The sequence below is a fragment of the Octopus bimaculoides genome, chromosome 2 (genome assembly GCF_046866305.1).
Source record: "Octopus bimaculoides isolate indiv1 chromosome 2, ASM4686630v1, whole genome shotgun sequence".
NCBI classification, from domain to species: Eukaryota; Metazoa; Mollusca; class Cephalopoda; order Octopoda; family Octopodidae; genus Octopus; species Octopus bimaculoides.
The window spans coordinates 33072596-33089151 of NC_142929.1; positions in this window are offsets into that span (position 1 = coordinate 33072596).

A 16556-nucleotide genomic window follows, 5' to 3' on the forward strand; every position below is an offset into this window, starting at 1 on the left:
TTCAAATTTATAATTTAGAATATCATGCTGAAGAGTGAAGTGAATTTTTACAAAATTCTAAGCACGAAACGCGTTCATGATTAACTAACGGCAGGTTTGTTTTGTTATTTTTCTTCTTTTACCTACGTGAGTCATGAATATCGCTATCCGTTGGAGATATATTGTAGTAGTGGAATTGGTAGTTTAACTGCTATTTCTAAATTTTCGGTATGTTGGTGAACCAACTTTTGCTGATCCCTAAATTATGTGTGTGTATATATATATATACATATATATATATATATATACATATATATATATATATATATATATGTGTGTGTGTGTGTGTGTGTGTGTGTGTGTGTGTGTGTGTGTGTGTGTGTGTGTGTGTGTGTGTGTGTGTGTGTGCATATGTACTCCAAAGTCAGTTATTGTTTTTTCTTGTTTGTTCTTTGAACGGATTCATTATATATATGTATATATGTATATATTTATATACATATATGTATATGCATATATGTATATGTATATTTATATAAGTATATGCATATATATATATATATATATACTGTAATTTTGTGTGTGTATATGTGTGTGTGTGTGTGTGTGTGTGTGTGTGGTAATTTCCATTAATTTTCGTGGCACACTACTTTACCATCACAGACAGCAGCTGAAGTTGTTACTAGCAATGCCAATATGAACAACAGCTTCTGATCAAGAAATACTACCACCTAACTTTTAGAGGGTTTTAGTAGAGCTCCAACAGTTGTAACTATTCTTATCAAGCATCTGATCTATGATAACTCTGGACGTTGAATCGGTGTGTTTAATCCGTCTACCAGTTGAACAGATGTTTTGATATGAATCGTGAGCGCTAAATATCTTCTCGTGGCAAAGTCAGTAAAAAATTTATCATTCAATAACTGGAGTTGATTAAGTTAACTATGACCCTTTTCAAAAGTTTTGCTGTTCTCAGTTTCCTCGCTGTTGTTGCTTTCGTTTCGATCGACATTGATGGTAGTGGTGGTGGTGGTGGTGGTGGTGGTGGTGGTGGTGGTGGTGGTGGTGGTAGTGGTGGTATTACATTGATTTAATGTGGAGAAGGTATACTTATATTGCTCTTCCGATCAGTACTCAAACCCCTCTGGCTTTCTGTCGAATATTTTTCGATGTAATTCTTGGACAATTTTAAATAGATAAATTTTACACAAATAACATCAGATTCCGACGCGATGAGGTTAAAGAGCTTCTAAGGACATTGATTATATCTATGAATATAACCAAGCAACGTGTTTCGAACGTAGACTTTTTAAAAGCAGTTTAAAAATGAACAAAAGTTATGAGCGACTCGAAGTGACGAGTTGCCGATACCACGACCACCACATCAACAATAATCTTTTCTATTCTAAGCACAGGGTCTGAAATTTCAGGGGAAGGGGTAAGTCGATTACATCGACACCAACGCTCAACTGATACTTATTTTATCGACCCCGCAAGAATGAAAAGCAAAGTCGACCTCGGGTGAATTTGATCTCAGAATGTAAAGGCGGACGATGTCACTGCCTTATTTTTTTAATGTTTTTGTTTTCCTTTTCTTCTCAAATAAAGTACCAAAGCCATGACTGAAAAGACTTATCTCTTATTCTAGCAAAGTCTTTGAGATGTAACATTTCAGAATGGTACTATGGAGCTAACAAAAGTTTGAGCAAAGATTTCATTTCGTGTTTTGTTTTCCGTTGGAATTCATACTTGATAAAATAGTTTTGTCAAGTATGCATTCATAGCTGAGAAAACTATTTGATGTATTCTGCAAGTCATTCAAACCAATCGATCAAGAAATTTCAGGAATTCCATATGAAAGCCTTACTTCTGTGAGGCGAGATATTCCAGTCGTTGTACACTTGTTAGATTATCAAGAGCATGCTGTCAACACAAATTCCGGTTGTTTTTTCAGGCGTTTTGCAACATATAGAACATAATGTTTGTAATAACAAACATAATGAATAACTGTTGTAATAACAAAGATTGTTGATATGAAACTACATTCAGTACTCATAGCCTTCTAAGTCTGGGATATAAGTGAGCGCTTCCATGCATACTTAGACGGCTCTATCTATATATCAACACAAACCAACATAGTGCGTGCAACAGGCACATGTTTGAATGTTGTAGATAATCTATAGGAGTATGGATACTAACGTTCATGCATAACACACACAAGCTGACATATATTCATGTGTGTCGTGTACGAACGTGTGTGCGTGTAGATTAGTATAAACACACGGGAAAACGTAGAAATATGTATGCATATGTTAAGACTGATATTATTGTAATATTTGCCACAACTTCTGCTGATGCTTCCGTTACGAAATCTTGTATGCGTATGTGCGTCAAAGTGTATAAGGGTGTGCGTATGTGTGTGTGTGTGCGAGTGTGTGGGCATGCGCAGATGCCACTCTGTTTACACGGCAGATTGGTTCCACGATCTGCGATGCAAATCGAAATAGTGTAAAACGGGGAAGATACGTTTTGTTGTTATTATGCCACAAAAAAGGTTTAAGTAGTTTTCTATTGAAATGGTGTGTGTCTGTCTGTCTGTCTGTGTGTCTATGTGTCTGTGTATGTGTCTCTGTGTGTGTGTCTGTGTGCGTGTCTGTGTGCGTGTCTGTGTGCGTGTTTACACTGGTATGGAAAGGTTTGTTGCTTACATTATATCGTAGTGTGCTGTAGATTAGCGGTACGTTAACGAGACGCCGATGACATGATTACATGACTGGAATAAATTCTGAAGTAGATATGCATGATTAAAGTCTTTGAAGGTAGCTTTCAACTTCACGTATGAAACTCCCCACTGTATTTACTTAATATGCAAAACTGATATTTTAATATGCTTTCACTTTCACATTTGCAAACACCCCAATGTACACATATTCGCGTGCAAAGTTGAAATTAGATTAAATAAAAACCGAAAGGAAAAAGGTGAAACTACGACAGGTGTTTCTAAACGATAGATTTAAAAGTACGCCGTGCTAAAGCAAAATCATGCAAACCGAGGGATACATGCACGTGTTTATGTGGGTGTATGTGTATGTGTGTGAGTGTATACGTGTAATGACTCCAAGGAGGATATAAGATCTTGCACCGGATTTCTGTTCAAAGTGCACGCTTACCCATAGCAGAAACATCTGTAAGCTAAGGAAAATTATGATGCAACTTCTTTTCTTTTGTTATTCACACACACACACACACACACACACACACACATAAATATACATACGAGGAGAAGGGTGAGAGACAGCGAGACGTACGTTGATTTATGCTGGATGAATGAGAGAGGAATGCTCAACACAATGTAGAGGTTGTTTGTTCTCGCTTAATGATCGCAGTAACGTGAAATTCGACAAAGTTACAAGACTGTATATACGTGTTTGTGAGTTGGAATGTGTGCGTGCGTGTGAGTGTATGTCTATGTATGTGTGCTGCGAGTACTTTTGTTTAGTATATAAGTATCATGACTAGATGCACGAGTATCTTACATCAACGTCATGATCATAATTATCTGGCAAAGCAACTGTCACCGTTCTACGTTGAGTTGATTCCCTCGCCAATAGTAAAGGATTGATACAAAAGTTTCACCTATGTGTCCATATATGTTCGCACTCTCAGTATTCTCTTTCTCTTTACGTGCCGCATATATTCTGTTTCCGTTACTAAGCAGCTAATACCTGATGTCAGATCGTATATGACCGCATTACAAAACGTGTGTATGTGTGTGTATTTACAGTTATCCTATTGCTACCATCTAATAAATACCCAATTTAAAATTTTCACGGCATTAGTCCATAGAAATAGGAAAAAAAAAACGCCTCAAGCCTAGATGCTCTTCACACAATTGCAGAGTATATAGTCCTTGTTGCTTGCAGTATAATTATTTTCCATTCAGCGAAATATTGTAGCTAATATAATTGTGCAACTATGCTCGAGACGAAAACTATTTGCACACCCAAATCGTTCTGGCGAATATCTGTCCATATAGTAACAGAACGCCAGCAGACTGACACCAAAATAATGTCCTCTCTACCATGTAGAACATATAACGATAGAACGGGTTTCACGAAGATGCTGGTGTATTCACGTGATCTGACACGACAAAAAGAGGTCTAAATATTCTCATCTCGAAAAGTATAAACATATTTTAAGCTCTTTCCATTCTGACTCCTTATATCTGAGGAATTTCACAAGGTCTCTGCTCACGAGACTAAATAATGTAGAGTAAGGCAGACTGTTATTAGATACATAAAACTTCAACTGAATGCATTGAGTGCTACTTTCCATCGCTTGTTAACCCACGCTCACGAAATACGAAAACAAATGAGTTAAATACGCAAACAACGAGAGAAAAAAATGAATGAAAAACAGGAAAATAACCAGAGATGATGATAGAAAGAGAATCCAACAAGATCTAGAAAAGTTGTATATGAAAGAATTTGAAATGGTGAAGACACACCAGATTAAGAAGTTTATGAAACTCAAAGGTCAAAGAATGAAGACTGAAGTCCGTCACTCACCTGTGAAAGCAATAATTAATGTAAGTAGCCGACATGTAGAAAGTTCTGAAGAAGCAGTACTAAACAAAGGTCTCAACTTTGCGACAACTATCAAGCGCATTCCATACTTAGACATAATAGCCCCTATTGAAGTGATAGCTGTAAGAAAGATACCAAATGCTCAAGGAGATGAACTAAGGTGGAAAGTGAGAAAAGTACGGGAAAAAGCGAAATTTCCCATACCAAACATCACTAAGGAAGAAAAGTTCGGAATCAAAAGACTACAGTGACAATTCCATCATAATACTTCCAGCGGAAAAGGGATATGCTACAGTGGTGATGAACAAGTCTGACTACTCGGAAAAATTGGCAAGTGATAGTAGCTACAGAAAAATAAAGAAAGACCCAACTGTGAAAACAGAGAGGAAGTTGTCACAGATCTTGATCAAGAACAAGGATCACTACACCAACGGAGTACAGGCAACACTACGGTAAACTACCACACATGTACGGTCTCCCTAAGATTCACGAGGGTGGTATTCCATTAAGACTTATAGTGAGCTGTAGAGGTTCAGCATATCATCCACTGAGCCGCCTCCTTGTGGATATAATCAGTCCAACATCATATACGAAGAATTCTACCCGCTTCACAGAATTCCAGACAGTGACCTGAATAATAATAATAATTATAATAACAACATCGAAAAATACTTTAAGAATGAGAACCCAGTTTCTCACATGTTCACAAACGTATACATATACACAGATGTACATACACACATATACACAACCGTATATATATATATATACACGCGCACATATGCAGAAATGTATATATATATATAATATATATATATACACACACACATATACACAAACGCATATATATACACACACATATACACGACCGTGTATATATATATATATATATATATATATATATATATATATATATATATATATATATATATATATATATATAACACGCATATGCACAAACGCATATATATACACACATATATATGTGTACATATGCAAATATATACATACACACGCACATACACGAATACATACACATATACATGCTTGCATATATACATATTGTGTTTTTCTGCGTACTTGTATCTATACCTGCGTCTTTGAAAAAGACGAATATTATTTATAACTTGTTCTCTGTCTGTAATTTACTTTTCTGTTAGAAAGTCAGATTTGTAATGTGTTTAGGTTTGACAAATTGGATATTTGATGATTATTTGTGATTTTGTTTTGCCTGTTAGCACCAAACATGTTTTATATCTATATTTGAAAAGAAAATTCAATTTTCGCCAAGCCGCTGGTTTGATCTTATCGCGCAGACATACATAGACGGCAGGCAAAGGTATCATTGAATCAAAAAATCATATTCAATGCAACTAAAACTTTGGGTGTTTTTTTTAATTTTTTTATTCGATGTTGAATACTCGTAGGTGTTACAGAAGGCAAAACATCAAGTTGAATATTTTACCCTTCCGTTATCTTTCCGATCGGAATTCAAGTCATATCGATGAGGAATTCATTATCGTTTCGAATCTCTAGTTTAATTTCTATCGCCTGTCTGAGCCGGATTCTTTCATTTGTTTTATCTTTTGCTCGTTCCAGGCATTGGACTGTAGCCGTGCAGAAGCACCGCCATGAACAGTTTTGTCGAACAAATCGACCCTTGTACCTATTTTAAAATTTGGCTCTTATTCTATTTCTTTTGCCGAACCGCCAAGCTACAAGGACCAATACCTGTCGTCGGTGGGGTAGGAAAAGGAATACAGACAGAAGGACACACACACTTACACATACACATATACGATGTGTATCCACATTGTTGCTGTTTATCAAATTCACTTGTAAGGCATTTGTCGAAGGTACCCTATCATGAGACTGAACCTGAAACCACGTGTTTCCTAAGCGACCTACTTAACCACATTTCTAAATCATTTTCGAAGAACATGAGCACAAAGCACTGCCGTTTTTTTTTTTTTACCCTACATTAATCATTTATCGATGCAAGTAGTCTATCTCGTTGCTAGCTCAAGTTGAAGCCACGTACAATCTGCAGAAGCACTTGCACTACATGAAACCATACACAAAATTTTGATCACATATCTATGTATGAAGTTCATCGAAATCACAACTGAACTTGAAACCACATAAAGGAATATTCCAGAGTATCTCGAACTAGTTTCAAAGCTATCCCTTTTTGCCAGTGTTTAGCGAGCAATACGAAATGTATTACTGCCTTTCACTTGACTTAAGAGAACGTGGGAGTCTATCTGAGGTCACTGGACCTATTATAAAAAGTAACAAAATCACTCCCAAACCACACGTCACCGTTTTTTTTTTAATAATAAACATAATGAAACGGAAGGCAATGTTGTCTTTTGTAACCCGAAATGAAGTGTTTGATTTTTATATTCCCTGTATTAAATATATCAGCGTAACTGTCTATAAAGACGAATTGATCACGGCTGGGATACCTATGATCATAGATCCAGTCAACCAGAATTTATCTGAAGCTAAGCATCCAAAATCTCTAACTCGGTATGGTCGGCTATAAACTGACTACATGTGTTCGACTTTAGTACAAATTAATGAAAAGCAACGAAATTTTATACTAACGTCAACTTTAAGGATTTGTGTAGCTTCCGAGAAAATAAATTGATCGGTTATTTCATTGCTTTCAGGTAAGGGATAAGTTACTGTGTCTCCAGTAGAAAAAAAAATTTCATTATCATAAAGGATGCTATCGTCAAAAAGAATTTTTTGCCCTAGATTCTGGCAACATCACATCGATGATCAGTATGAAGACAACGATTATATATTCTTTCACAACATTGGTTTACGAGGAATATATCGAATTCTTAAGTACGTACATATTACAAAACCCGTTTTTCTGATAGACAAATCCTGTTACGTCGTTTAAGTTCTCTTGTCGCCAGATATCCGTCTATTGTATTCGATGTACGAATTTGGTTTCAAACCACGAAATGAGATTTTATATATGCATACATACAATATATATATATATATATATATATATATATATATATATATATATATATATATATATATATATATATATATATGCATACATAGCTTAAGTCCCTGGCCCAGCCGGTTTCGAGTAGTATCGGAGATAAGTGGGTGAAACTACGTAGACATTCCGGACTCCGACTGAAGAGGTAATTGGCTGCGAATGATCTGTGTATCTTGTTTTGTCCTGTTTGCCGTTGTCATGTTACCGTCCTTTTTTTCGCATGTTGTGTTTGACGGTTTCCGTCTGTTGTGTTTTTTCTGTTCTACTTTTGATATAAATATATATAGACAAAAATGGATAGATAGATAGATAGATAGATAGATAGATAGATAGATAGATAGATAGATAGATAAGTTCAGCAAAAAATTAGAGTCAGGTGAATATGGTACGATTATAGGCACCAGAATTTAGTACGGTATTATCCATACAATTTCAATGTAAGGTGATTAAAATCAAAATAAGCAACAAGGATATCCAGAGGTAATACATTGTTCGGGCCGAACAAAGCCTTGTGATGGATTTGGTAGACGGAAACTGAAAGAAGCTCGTTGTATATGTGTGTATGTTCGCGTGTGTATGAATATGTTTGTGTGTCTGTATCTGTCCCCCCACTATTGCTAGGCAACCGATGTTGGTGTGCTTACGTCCCCGTAACCTACGGGTTCTGCAAAAGAGACCGATAGAATAAGTACTAGGCTTACAAAGAATAAGTCCTGGGATCGATTTGTTCGACTAAAGGCGATGCTCTAGTATGGCTGCAGTCAAATGACTGAAACAAAAAGAATAAAAGAATATATATATATATATATATATATATATATATATGAGAGAGAGAGAGGGGGGGAGGGATAGAGAGACAGATACAGAGACAGAGAGAAGTAGAGGCAGAGAGAGACACACAGAGAGAAACAGAGCGAGAACGAGAAAGATACATAAATAGATATAAAAATACATATATACATTCATACAAATATAATGTATTATAACACAGTTTTATAAAATACAGCGGTCATGGTATATAAAGCAACTCGCCATTTTCAAAATTTACTGCATTAACTTTATTTAAAAAGTATATGAGAATAGAAACCGTTACAGAAACCACTGCGATGTTCGAAACATTTCTCATTAATAGCCTGTTTCACCCTTCAGCTATCCAATACCCTCTTTTGTAAGTTAGGAAATGACTCACCATAGAAGTAGCAAACCCATTTTTAAACAAGATACCCTCAAAATATATACATTTCTTTGCCTGTATTCTCCATTAATAAGGGTCCTAATATTCATCTTTACCATGAACTAGATGAATGTAACAAATACTTCACATGCTATCATTTCTTTCTCCAAAGGAAATTAAGCCTCTTAACAAGTATAGATTAAACAGACGAGCAAATTATTTTCTTCTTCCAGTTGTGTCATCATAGACAGTTTTACTTTCCTGCCTGATCGCCATTGAATAAGTCTATAAACCTTGTTTGTAAGCAAATGTTACTCTGTGTGTGTGTGTGTGTGTGTGTGTGTGTGTGTGTGTGTGTGTGTGTGTGTGTGTGGTGTGTGTGGGTGTGTGTGTGTGTTTGCGTGCGTGCGTCAATTTATCTGTCTTTCTCTGCATATATATATATATATATATATATATATATATATCCACACACATATATTCTTTTATTTGTTTCAGTCACTTGACTGCGGCCATGCTGGAGCACCGCCTTTAGTCGAAAAAATTGACCCCAGGACTTATTCTTTGTAAGCCTAGTAATATTTTATCGGTCTCTTTTGCTGAACTGCTAGTTACAGGGACGTAAACACACCAGCATCGGTTGTCAAGCGATGGTGGGGGACAAACACAGATACACAAACTATATATATATATATATATATATATATATACATATGTACGACGGGTTGTCAAGCGATAGCGGGAACCGACTATAACATTGTGAGTGGATTTGGTAGACGAAACTGAAAGAAACCCATCGTATATTCGTATATATATATATATATATATATATATATATATATATATATATATATATATATATATTTATATATATATATATATATATATATATATATATATATATATATATATGTATGTATATGTGTGTATCTTTGTGTCTGTGTTTGTCCCCCTCACCGCCTAACAACCGGTATTGCTGTATTTATGTCCCCCTAATTTATATAGATATACAAAAGAGGCCGATAGAATAAGTACCAGGCTTTAAAAAAATAAGTCTTGGGGTCGATTTGTTCGACTAAAAGGTGGTAGTCTAATATGGCCGCAATCAAATGATTGAAACAAGAAACAGAATAAAAAATACATCCATATATATATATATATATATATATATATATATATATATATATATATATATATATATATATATATGCATGCTTATAGAAATATATATACACATATTTATAAATATTTTATATACATAAACACACACACATACACACACATACACACACAAACATATACATATATACACGCACGTGCACAAACACACACACACAAAGCTACATTATTTAAAGTTTACTGAACGGAGAATAAATAATTATGGTGTTTACCCATTATTAAAGAGCGTGAAAGTTAATATAAAAAGAAACAAAAAATCATTCACCAATTGTATAATTTTGATGCTGGACATATATTGCAATAATGTATTTTTCTTTACAAGAAATTAGTTTTAGATGTCTTCTTATAGCATTTCTGTAATTAGAATAATGTCTAAAACATCATCAAAACAGACATACGTGCTTGTAAGAAGGAAACCTGATATTATGAACAAAAATATGTCTGCCGAAATCGTTATTGTTAAGTGTGTATGGTTCATCCTTACTCTCCGGCTATAATGTCTATGTCTTGTTGCCAACATTTTAGTTTGCTGCATTTGATGTTACGAAGTGCAAACAAAACTTGTTAGTTAGGTTTTAAATTGTGTAATGCAATATGTAATGGTTATTTTAATAATAATTTAGAGAGCTTCTAAATTCATATAAAATACATTATACAGATATACATATAAGAGAGAGAGAATATGGAAAAAAGACTGAAAATAGTTTTATTCTATATCTAATTACTCCTTATGGTAAAAAGCTAAATTTGTTTTTAATTAAACAAAAAATAGATATGTATATAAAAACTTGGTACCTTTTCAAACTTGTCTAGGTCTCTCTCTCTCTCTCTCACGAACGTGTGATTTTATTGACACCGTCACACTCTCTCTCTCTCACACACACACACACATACACACACACACACACACATACACACACACACACACACACACACACACACACACACACACACACACACACACTGTGAAACAAGAGGAAGTTGAGGTAAGTTAAAAGGCTAAACAAAAAAGTTTAAGGCAGTTTAAGGAACATCAAATTTGAGATGAGTTTTACGTATGCTCACAAAAGTTTCCATGGGGTAATATGCATGCGTATGTATGTATTTATGTATGTATCCATGGCGTGGCTGCATGATAAGGAGTTTACTTCTCAAACACATGGTTCTTGGCCAATGGTTCACTGCACTTTGGCCGATTGTTTTCAACTGTAGCGCCGAGCCGACTAAAGCTTGTGAGTGGATTTCGTAGACGGAAACTGAAAGAAGTCCGGTATTAATATATTCTTTTATTCTTTTAGTTGTTTCAGTCATCTGACTGCGGTCATGCTGGAGCATCGCCTTTAGTCGAACAAATCAACCCCAGGACTTTTCAAAACATTGTCTGGTTTAAAAGGCCACATCAGATGCCATGATGGTTCTAAGGTGTAGGTACAGGAGCTGGTCAAACTCTGCATAAGGAGTAGACAACCACCATAAATATATGTATACGACGAGTTTCTTTCAGTTTCCGACTGCCAAATCCACTCACAAGGCTTTGGTCGGCCCGAGGCTATAGTAGAAGACACTTGCCCAAATTGACACGCAGTGGGACTGAATCCGGAACCATGTAGTTTGTGAGCAAGCTTCTTACCACACAGCCAATCCTGCACCTGTGTGTGTGTGTGTATTTGTGTGTGTGTGTGTGTGTGGTCCCTGTAACTTAGCGGTTCGGCAAAAATTATCTATAGATTAAGCACCAGGCTTACAAAATAAGTACAGGGTTTGAGACATTCGGCTAAAACCTTTCAAGGTGGTATCCCAGCATGATCGCAGTTCAGTGACTGATGTACTAAAACATAAGACTGGAACTATATATATATATATATATATATATATATATTTTAATTCTGCAGTTACTATTGCGTCATTTACAAAATCAGAAATACATTTAATCTTTTCTACTCTAGGCACAAGGCCCGAAATTTTGAAGGAGGGGGGGCCAATCGATTAAATGGAGCGCAGTACGCAACTGGTGCTTAATTTATGACCCCGAAAGGATAGAAGGAACAGTCGACCTCGGCGAAATTTGAACTCAGAACGTAACGGCAGATGAAATACTGCTAAGCATTTCGCCCGGTGTGCTAACGTTTCTGCCAGCTCGCCGCCTTCGGAAATACGTTTAATGAACATAAAATGGAACATCCAGTACAGAGTTCCGAACAACCACAAGAATGAAACGTACGAAGGATTAAATGCTCTAAAATTTGTTTATCCTAATTTCTCATGTATATGTGTGTGTGTGTGTGTGTGTGTTGTGTGTGTGTTTGTGTGTGTGCGTGTCTATGCGTGTGTACGTGTGTGTCTATGCGCGAGTGTGTATGCCTGTGCGCGTGTGTGTATGTCTGTGCGTGTGTGTGCGTACGTCTCTGTGTGTGTGCGCGCGTACGTGTTTCCATGTTATTTGCGTGCGTATATTGGGTATGCGTGTGTGTCTTCGCGCGCGAGGAGAAAGAGAGAAAATGAGAGAGAGAGAGAGAGAGAGAGAGAGAGAGAGAGAGAGAGAGAGAGTGAGAGAGAGAGAGACAGACAGACAGAAAAAGAGTGAATGAGTGAAAGAGTAGATTATGTAATGTTCGTTTTCGCAAATACCGAACACGGACATAAATCATTGCCGAAATCAAATTATCCTCATAATTATTATTTAATTCGAATTCCGTCGAGGTAGCTTCGCCTTTGATTCTTTCTGAAAGTTCTGGAAACGATGTGATTGAAAGATGGATAGGACATTGTTTCTATCATTGGACTGAGGCCATGCTGGGGCACCACTTCGAAGAGTCGGTTTGTTCGATATATATATATACAGGGTGTCCACAAAGTCTGGGTACATGGAGTAAAATCATAACATAAACAATTAAATATAAGAAATAATAATTTCTTTAAGTATATGTTAATCCCTATGTACCCATACTTTGTGGACACCCTGTAAATATATATATATATGAGGGAGAGAGAGAGAGAGAGAGAGAGAGAGAGAGAGAGAGAGAGAGAGAGAGAGAAAGAGAGAGACGGAATTCCGCACAGTTTCTGTCTACCAAATTTACTCGCTAAGGATTCGGCTTGTGATTAGAGTAGAAAACAGTTAACCAAGGTACTGCGCAGAAATACTGAACCCGAAATCGTGTGATTGCAAAGCGAGTTTCTTAACCATACAGCCATGTCTGCCGTTACATCTTATAAAATTTCAGGACTTTGCGTTCTTTGATAATTTCCATGAAAATCTAAAATAGGTGTGGCACTAGTCCGAGCAATCATCTAGAAAGACACTCATGACAGATGTGGTAAGAAGGTATGGCGTAAAATTACCTTCTGCTTAATTAAAGTAATCTCAACTTCTCTTTTTTTTTTTTTTTTTGATTTTGTGAAACATGGTGAGAATTGTTTGTAAAGCACCGTCCCGTGAAAGAAGACCCTGAGCTACAAAACAAAAGAAGATAACCACTAGTCAATTCGTAATTAAATCTTTTGCCGCCGCCTTTGTACGCACGCATATATATATATATATATATATATATATATATATATATATATATATATATATGTAAGACTTCCTCGTGCTCGAACACATACATAAAAGTACGTGGCCAGCTTAGTCTTCATCACCAACTGCATAAATGAGGATAAAACGACGGATGCTAATATAATATCAGGAAATATTCAAGGAACGTTGATTATTTCTAAATTACAATAAACTTGTTGATAAAGGTTAACAAGAAAGCTTTATGCTAACTTTCAACTGTCAGCAACCGCTATTACTGTTTAAGTTTTGTTTTGTAATGTATCCGTGCGAATTATCTTGATCTCAACACACACGCGCACACAAACACACACACACACACACACACACACACACACACACACACACACACACATATAACAATGCGGAGTTAATGATCATAAGTATTTATGCTCGCTTTCAGGAGATTTTGGCTTTTAGTTTTGGGAAATATGTTGTAAACCATATATTCCCCAATGTTACGGCTATATTTTCATTGCTATTCTGCACACACACAAACATACACAATTATATATGCAAAGATATATGTGTGTGTGTATATATATATATATAGATAGATACACATGCACTAATATATGTACGTATTTACATGTATTCATCTATATATACATACATGTACGCACACCTACACACACAAACACCTATACATACATTCTTATATGCTAATTGAGAAGATGTTCAGTCGTGACGTTCAAAGCACATAACTACACATAACTACTAAAGAGAGTTATTTATACTCTCTTATCTGAGTGAGTTAGATACGTGGGGGTAATAACTACATGCATTACAGACCCCTACTAAAGCGGGGTTATATGAATATCTGGGTGTAGTTATTTGTAGTTACGTTTCAGTTTTCATTTCTTGCATGCCGGTAGTTCTACAAATAATGAAGTGGATACTAAGACAGAATGTAATTAAGTGCTTAGTTAGTGATGTTAGGCAACGAGGACCAGCTACCTAAAGTGGGGTTAGGTTGGAGTTGGGTTTTGTAGGCACGTTGGTAACTGATCAGGCTATCTGATCAGATTTTGTGGAAGCGTGGACAGGGAACGCTGACGGTAGTTAAATATTTAATGGCGCTGGCTTTCGCGGCCTGCCTTCGTTGTTCACCTGCAGTAATCTTGTAAGCTTTTTAGGTTTACATATCCCTGCGGACAGCTGATCCTCACTTGCCTCTATCCTGAGCTATCTGCTCACACATGACATGGCTGATGTTGAAGGTCTTCAAGCTTTTAAAATATCCTCGAAGCGGCTTTTCTGACATTACCCTGAACTCACCATTACCATCAATGAGCGACACCTGAATGTAATGGATAATTTTAGATGCCAAGTACTTTGTACAAAAACTGGGAATGCGACAATGTTGTTTCTGTTGCTTCGTCTCAAATCGGCTTTGAACAAACATGTATAATCAGCGGTAATAAAACCAAGACTTATACTACTGTTCGCTTTTTGATTTTAAGAGTATTATACTAGGGACGAAATGATCCAATGTAATTTTAATTAAAGACCACATTTTTGAAGTCTAATCGTAGATTAAGCTTATTTGTAGATGGGTGACTCCAGTTGAAAGTGACTGCAGATAAGTGTGTTAAGGTAATTAGGCTCAAATATGTCATTGAGCTATGAGGAATGCATTGGTTAATGCAATAGATCCTGCTGAAAGCGACAAAGAAATTTTAGCACTAAGGTGGGAATTGTTGAGTTGACACCAGAAGCAGGAAATCTGTAACTATCAAAAACAAACCATCAGCAAGTAGATGGTTCAAAGTCAGTAAATGAAACCTTTTATTAGCGGAAATAAAACTTCAGTTAATTACAATGAACCATATAATATGTTCAAATTTTAATAAAATATCATTAACCTATTATACTTTAAAACAAAAATTAAGTTGGTCATATGAAGGAACTTTTAATCCTTTGCGTGGAATTCATGTTGTTCATGCAACACCCATAGACACACTGCACCTATCTTCATGGTGCTGGCCCTAATAATTTCAATAATACAAACACTGACAAGACAGTTCAGAAATAACAGGCACTAACAGTCACTTATACATTCAGCTTAAGTAAGGCAGACTGTACGAAATAATCTCAACACAAATTGTGCTTTTAATGATATATCAGACTAGCAAACCTTATAGATTGTTACTAAATGTTTATTTTCTTAAGTTCAACGCACAGTTTGTTTGTTGTTAGTGGGGTTGTTTTATTGTTGATTTTGTTTGTTTGTTGTTGTTGCTGTTGTTTTTTAAGTGATAGTTACTAATGCCACCCCAGAAAAAAAAAGCAAAACGAACGCATTCTCACACACAGTCACACATACATACTTATAGCACATGAACATACCGCAACGAATATACAAATGCTTTGTATATTTCCACATCTAAATGCCACATGTCTGTTTGCTAAATCATGGAGTCAGTCATTTGTACTTGCGAATAAGCGCACTTATACTTGAAGGGATTCGTATATCCATTGTCCTAATGTCGGCGTAATATAGGTTTTTAGGTCAATGAGCGGGACACATCATATGGATCTGCTGACATGAAAGTTAAATTTTGCTTATGTAATTGTTTTCGTTCTTCCTTTCATTATTTCCTATCTACTTCTAAGAAGAAACATAAATATACATAGATGTGTGTGTGTGTGTGTGTGTGTGTGTGTATTTGTGTGTGTGTATGTGTGTGTGTATGCAAACATGCATACATATGCATACGCACATAGATATACTTAAATATATATATGTAAATATATGGATGTCTGAATGAATGTGCTTATGTATGTGTGTGTGTGTGCATGTGTGTATGTGTATGTGTGTGCATGTGTGTGTGTGTGTGTGTGTGTGTGTGTGTGTGTAGATGTATTTATAGAGGCAAATGTAGAGGTGTACGTACATGCATATATATTTGCGTACGTACATGCATATATATATACAAACATGCATATACACACACCTAACTAAGCAAGCATATACATATTCTAAATTTACCCTGTCAGCAAACTGTTGGCTCCTGTCCAATGTCATTCATTCTGACTGTTTTCATCAGTCCACAT